General features: G+C 39.7%; 1 long non-coding RNA gene across 1 annotated transcript; it reads left to right on the forward strand.

The window, feature by feature from the left end:
• The first annotated feature begins 865 nt into the window (after nucleotides 1–865).
• On the forward strand, nucleotides 866–2,079 carry LOC145041076 (uncharacterized). The gene is made up of 3 exons (XR_013679942.1): nucleotides 866–914; nucleotides 1,701–1,768; nucleotides 2,038–2,079. It is a non-coding gene; the product is annotated as an uncharacterized LOC145041076 (long non-coding RNA).
• The last annotated feature ends 4,767 nt before the right edge of the window (nucleotides 2,080–6,846 follow it).

Here is a 6,846-nt window from a genome sequence, read left to right on the forward strand (position 1 = left end):
GGACCTCGAAGAGGCTGCTTATATTCTGGGAATAAGGATAGTAAGAAACAGGGAAAAGAGACTGATAGGACTCAGTCAGGATACATACCTGAACAAGGTACTAAAGCATTTTAGTATGGAAAATTCCAAAAAAAGGGTGTTGCCAATCCAAAGCAATACCAAGTTGAGTAAGACTCAAAGCCCGAGTACAGAGGTAGAGATAGCTGATATGAGTCGAGTACCTTCCGCAATAGGCTATATCATGTACGCTATGACTTTTACTCACCCTGATGTGGCATTCGCTTTGAGCATAGCCAACAGATATCAGGGGAACCTTGGTAGAGCACATTGGATTGTGGTAAAGAATATTCTTAAGTACCTACAAAGGGCCAAGGAATGGTTTCTAGTCTTCGGTGGCAGTGATGACTTGAGGGTACGAAGGTACAGTGATGCTAGTTTTCATACGGATCGGGATAGTTACTGATCGCAGTCAGGCTGGGTCTTTACCCTAAATGGAGGAGCAGTGACTTTGTAACAGCCGGATTTTCAGGTATCTTGTATATTTATGTTTTTTTTTTGGTGTTTTGAGAGGGGACTCGGCGAGTTGGAGCTCAGACTCGCCGAGTAGGGTCGCGGATTTGGTCGCGGGATCGCACCTGGACTCGGCGAGTCCAGGATATGGACTCGGTGAGTCAGCGCTGTGTAATGAAACCCTAATTTCTCGGGTTTGGGACCTATTTAAAGGGCCTTATGGCCGTCATTTGTGCTCACCAGTCCCTTGAGTGAAACCCTAATCGAGTGTGAGTGTTTGGAGCGAAGTAGAAGGCCATTATTGATCTTGGAGGTGTCATTTTTGCAAGGAAGGAGAGAACTAGCTAAGGGAAAACAAGTGGAGCCACTTCTGAGAGTTTGGAGTCCAGAGCATCACTATTGTGGTAATAATTTCGAGTTATCTTCTTCCTTGTTGATGTTTATTTTGATTTAGGGTTTGTTGAACCCTTTTGTGGCAAAATCTAGTGCCCCCTTGGTCCCTTATGTGGTTTAAACCATAGATCTGGACCCTTGGAGGTCCAAAGTGTCCCTTTGCCCAAGCTTTTTGGGAATCAATGGAGGTTTTGGATTGGAATCCTTATGCCTTAGGTCAAAACTCTATTTATGAGCCATGGGGTGTGTTATGGCCACCAAGATAGAAGCTTTACGTGATGAATCAGTCTAGGGAGGCCAGATCTATAGATTGTGGAAGCAGATCTGACCTTAGAAGCAAGTTGGAGTGCTTGCATGGCATGGACTCGCCGAGTCTGTTCATCAGACTCGGCGAGTAGTTTGAAGATTGCCTTGGGTTCGCTCAGTGAGTCGTCCAATCGAGTCATGGGTTGACTCAGTGAGTCAGGGTGAGTTGGAGAGGGACGACAGGTGGACTGAGTCGAACTGGGACTCGCCGAGTTGTTCTTGAGACTCGGCGAGTTGAGTCGAGGTGGCCCCGCGATTCTTCCAGATGAAACTCGTCGAGTGAGGGGGGAATACTCGACGTGTAGGAAGGGAATTTTAGAGAGTTGGTGAAAACGTCTAGACTCGCCGAGTCGCCATAGCGCACTCGCCGAGTCCGGTCAAAGTTGACCGTTGACCGTTGACCGTTGACCGGAGTTGACCTGTGTTGACTTCTTAGGGATAGTCAACCTTAGAAGATATAAAGTGTTAACTAGAGACATATTATGTTATAGGAGGATTAGAGCTCGGAGGATCGAGCACGAGGGATTTCCAGGATTCGTGAGATACCGAGATACGCGAGGTGAGTCTTCTCACTATACTTTACCTTGAGTAGGTAACCAGAGTTATGTGATAGAGTATTTGTATGCTATGTATGTTATGTGTTGTACTGCATTATTTCTATGTGATTTATGTGGTGCATGTTTATCAGAGCTAGAACCTGAGGGTTCACAGAGTTTGGGTGCACGGACCCACAGATTTATAGCCTCAAGTGGCTAATATGTGTTATATGTGGTATTTTGGGGAACTCACTAAGCTTTGTGCTTACAGTGTTTGATGTTATTGTTTCAGGTACTAGTGACGACCGCAGGAAGGCGCCGGCTTGATCCGTACACACACACACACGGAGTTTTTACATTTGTGATCTTGGGATTTTGTATTGACTTGAATTGGATCATTAATATGGTTGTTTTATGAATATTAATTGAATTATGTTTTATGAAAATTTGAAAATTTTGTTTTGAAATTTACGGTGTTACAACTTGGAAAAGTTCCAAGCAGGAGACCGTGGTTGATTCAACGTGCGAATCAGAGTACATGGCGGTGAGCGAAGCGTTGAAGGAGGCTATATGGTTGAAGAACTTCATTGGAGACCTTAGAGTTAAGCCATCCATAAAGGAACCCATGGAAATTTTCTGTGATAATGAAGGAGCGGTTTCCTTGACCAAGGAACCAAGAGATCGTGGTATATCTCAACATATCGACAGAAAATACAATTTTATCAGGCATCGGGTAGAAGAGGGACTCCTCGTTGTGAAGAGGGTATCATCAGAAGAATATATGGCAGATCCCCTTACGAAGGGAATGAGTATGGTCAAACATTTACAGCAAGCTAGGAGCATAGGGCTGAAGGATGATATAAGTTTGGATTAGATAGGAAACGTGTAATAGATAGTTTGTACTTGACATTTGAGGAATAAATAAAGTTGTGTTATTTATAAGTAAAGTTACTATCTTGTGTTGGTTATTTATCTATTGTTTCAATTTTGCATGTTTTGACTTCCTGGATAATAAGATTATTCAAAAGGTCCACAATCGTTCATGTTTTGGAAGTAGATGTGAATGAAGACTGTCATGAATCGTTTGTAGATTGTCTAAAAGGTTTTGGGCATAGCAAGGGTTTGCTGCAAAGTTCATGAGTGCTTATGAATTTGATTTTAGCATTGGAATAAACCCGCGTTTGCTGGTATCACTTTGTGGTGTTGTAACTAAAGTGATCGCAAAGTGATAATATCTTATAGTCTTAAAACTTAGATATATGGTTGTTATTTGTTCGTTGGTTGTGCATTCATGATGTGTAAATGCATCAGTAACTTGATGTTATAAAACACATTGTTGTGTATGACTCAATTGGTAAATAATAGATGCATATGAGTCAAAATTAATATGTTCCTTTTACTCTATGAGAATAAAAGTGATATCTTGGCCACTTGATGATTTGGTTTGACTTATGTGTCGGGCCCAGTCAGAATAAGGTTGATGTGTTCAACTGAATTCTATGTCAAACAAATCAGAGATCAAGAAACAAGTGTTGGACAATAAGCATTGTCAACATGATATCCAGAACAGTGGATTATATGATCCCTTATATGAAGAACAAGCTTATCAGAGTTGCAAACGAAGTATAAGAACTACGATTGCTAATCGGACTAGAGTTTGTATGAGCACATAGGATTGTTCTTATGAGTAAAACCCATCAGTGGTATCAGAGCCTTGATTGGTTTCAATTGTATGTGATGCTTAACTGTTTTGCTTGCTGAAAATCGAGTTTTTTTTGCCTCTGCCCGACTCAACTCGGCAAGTCAGTATCTGGACTCGGCGAGTTGGCCCCTACTCGGCGAATCCAGAGCTGACTCGGCGAGTTCGTGCGCTAGGTAGAGGGTATTTTGGGATTTAGTTGTTGTTTTGACTTGGATTTGATGCCTAAATTGTTTTTTGAAGTTAAAATCCGAATTTTATCTTAATTAAATGATTATCCTTGCCAAAACAATAGATAATTTCAAATCTTTTGAATATTGGTTGTTTATATGATAAATATGGATTATTTAAAATTATTTGGTAATTATCTAATGACTAAAATTGGATTAGATCAAATATAGATAATTATATAATTAATTGTTTAATTTAAATTATTTGTTATTTGATCCCTTTAGTTTTGAAAAAAATTCAAAACTTGTCCTCAAATTTTTGAAATTTGAGTTTTGTTATTAATAGTTTAATTTTGAAGAATTTAAATTTTAAACCCTTAGAGTTTTACAAGTTTAAAATTCAACCCTATATTATTATATTATTACAAGCTTAATGTATATATATGTATAACTAAAATGCTAGTCTTACCGTTAGTAGGCCTCATTCATGAAGTCGGTCTATAAGGTGGGTATAAGATTGCTGCCTATAAAATGGCGCTTAATTGGTGTACACTCACACCCACCGCTTGCTTGACTGGTGGAGGGTCGTTAGCCAAACAGGTAGGATAGGGCAATCCTCTCCTCATTAAAAGTATAATGAAAAATACAAAGTAACTACATGTTTTACAAATTCCCAATCTTAGTTACTTTAGGGTAAAATGTGAAAATGATGCTATTCCATGGAATCATACTTTCTACCCTTATCAAAGGTTAGTGGAGTGTGCGTGGTTAATCGGCACACTAATTTGGGATTGACATTGGTGGCGAAGGGTGAGTCGATGTTTATCATAGATCAATGGAGCGTGTGTGGTTTACCGGCACATTGATTAGGTGATAGAGACATTGAGTGCACCATGTTGATTCGCATGGTTATTCACAACTTGTTTGCGATCCTCAGTATCCTAGTCGCAAATTTGAAGTGCATATCGAGATTTAAACATGCCATTGAATAGTTCAATGAATCTCAAAGATCTAGGAGTTTTCAATACATTTAAAAATTAAATCTTCTTTTTCGTTTTTCATGGTGAGAATTAGTGAATCGTTATTCACTTACCTTCAAATTATTTACTTTTAGAGTACGGCATCCCTTTCTAAGTTGTAAATAATGTTGTTGGGTCCTAGCCCTAATTTATCATTTTGGTGTTTAATTAAGGACTCATATCTAATCAAACTTTGTTCCTTTTTCTTTTTCAGATGTCTGCAAATAACAACAACAACAACAACAACAACGCTTCCGGGTCATTCTCGTTGATGAACCTATGTAAAAAGGTGCCATTTGATGCCTCAAACTTCAACGAATGGATGAGGTATATTCGCATGATGACTCGCTAAGAGGACAAAGAGTATTTTCTCGACGAAAAGCTTGAGAAGATCATCCCAGATGTTGCTACTCCTGAAGAGTTGGCCGGATTTGAGGCCCACGAGCGTGATGCTACAAAAGTTCATTGCATCATGTTGGCCACCATGAACCTCGAACTCCAAAATTCCTACAAGGACATGTATCCGTATGAAATGCATCAGGATTTGTTGGACCGGTACCACCAAAGCGCGAGGCAAGAGCACTATGAGATCATTACTAACATGATCACCGCTAAGATGGGGAGTGGAGAATCCCTAACCTCTCATTTGCAGAAAATGCAAAGGTATGTTGATCGTCTTCTCAAACTTAATGTTAAGTTTGATGAGGATTTGGCTATCGACATAATCCTCCACTCCTTACCCTCATGTTACAACCAGTTTAGAATAACCTACCACATGCACAAGTAGGAGGTTTCCTTGAGCAAGCTCCAAGGACTGCTGAGGACTGATGAGAGAAACCTGAAAGACAAATCCGTTGCACCATCCCCTGTTGTGGCTACTCCCGTGTTGGTAATTGGTCAAGGAAAGGGAAAGAAGAGAAAGGCTCCCTGTAAGGGCCACCATAAGGATAATACCCAAGATGGTTCCTCTTCTAGTGTAACCAAAGATGGTTCGACCAAACCCTCTTCTGACCCTAAATGGAGGAGCACTGACTTGGAAAAGTTCCAAGCAGGAGACCGTGGATGATTCAACGTGTGAATCATAGTACATTGCGGAGAGCGAAGCGTCGAAGGAGGCTATATTGTTGAAGAACTTCATTGGAGACCTTGGAGTTATGCCATCCATAAAGGAGCCCATGAAAATTTCCTGTGATAATGAAGGAGCGGTTGCCTTGCCCAAGGAACCAAGAGAACGTGGTAGATCTCGACATATCGACAGAAAATACAATTTTATCAAACATCGGGTAGAAGACGGACTCCTCGTTGTGAAGAAGGTATCATCAGAAGAATATATGGAAGTTCCCCTTACGAAGGGACTGAGTAGGGACAAACATTTGCAGCACGCTAGGAGCATAGGGCTGAAGGATGATATAAGTTTGGATTAGATAGGAAACGTGTAATAGATAGTTTGTGCTTGACATTTGATGAATAAATAAAGTTGTGTTATTTATAAGTAAATTTACTATCTTGTGTTGGTTATTTATCTATTGTTTCAATTTTTCATGTAATGACTTCCTGAATAATAAGATTATTCAAATGGTCCACAGTCGTTCATGTTTTGGAAGTAGATGTGAATGAAGACTGTCATGAATCGTTTGTAGATTGTCTAAAAAGTTTTGGGCATAGCAAGGGTTTGCTGCAAAGTTCATGATTGCTTATGAATTTGATTTTAGCATTGGAATAAACCCGCATTTGCTGGTATCACTTCGTGGTGTTGTACCTAAAGTGATCGTAAAGTGATAATATCATATAGTCTTAAAACTTAGAGATATGGTTGTTGTTTGTTGGTTGGTTGTGCATTGATGATGTGTAAACGCATCAGTAACTTGATGTTATAAAACACATTGTTGTGTATGACTCAATTGGTAAATAATAGATGCATACGAGTCGAAGTTAATCTGTTCCTTTTACTCTATGAGAATAAAAGTGATATCTTGGCCACTTGATGATTTGATTTGACTTATGTGTCGGGCCCGGTCAGAATAAGGTTGATGTGCTCAACTGAATTCTATGTCAAACAAGTCAGAGATCAAGAAACAAGTGTTGGACAGTAAGCATTGTCAGCATGATATCTAGAACAGTGGATTATACGATCCCTTATATGAAGAACAAGCTTATCAGAGTTGACAGCGAAGTATAAGAGCTACGATTGCTAATCGGATTAGGGTTTGTAT

Source organism: Lactuca saligna, chromosome 4, assembly GCF_052625555.1.
Source record: "Lactuca saligna cultivar CGN05327 chromosome 4, ASM5262555v1, whole genome shotgun sequence".
In the NCBI taxonomy this organism is placed as follows: Eukaryota; Viridiplantae; Streptophyta; class Magnoliopsida; order Asterales; family Asteraceae; genus Lactuca; species Lactuca saligna.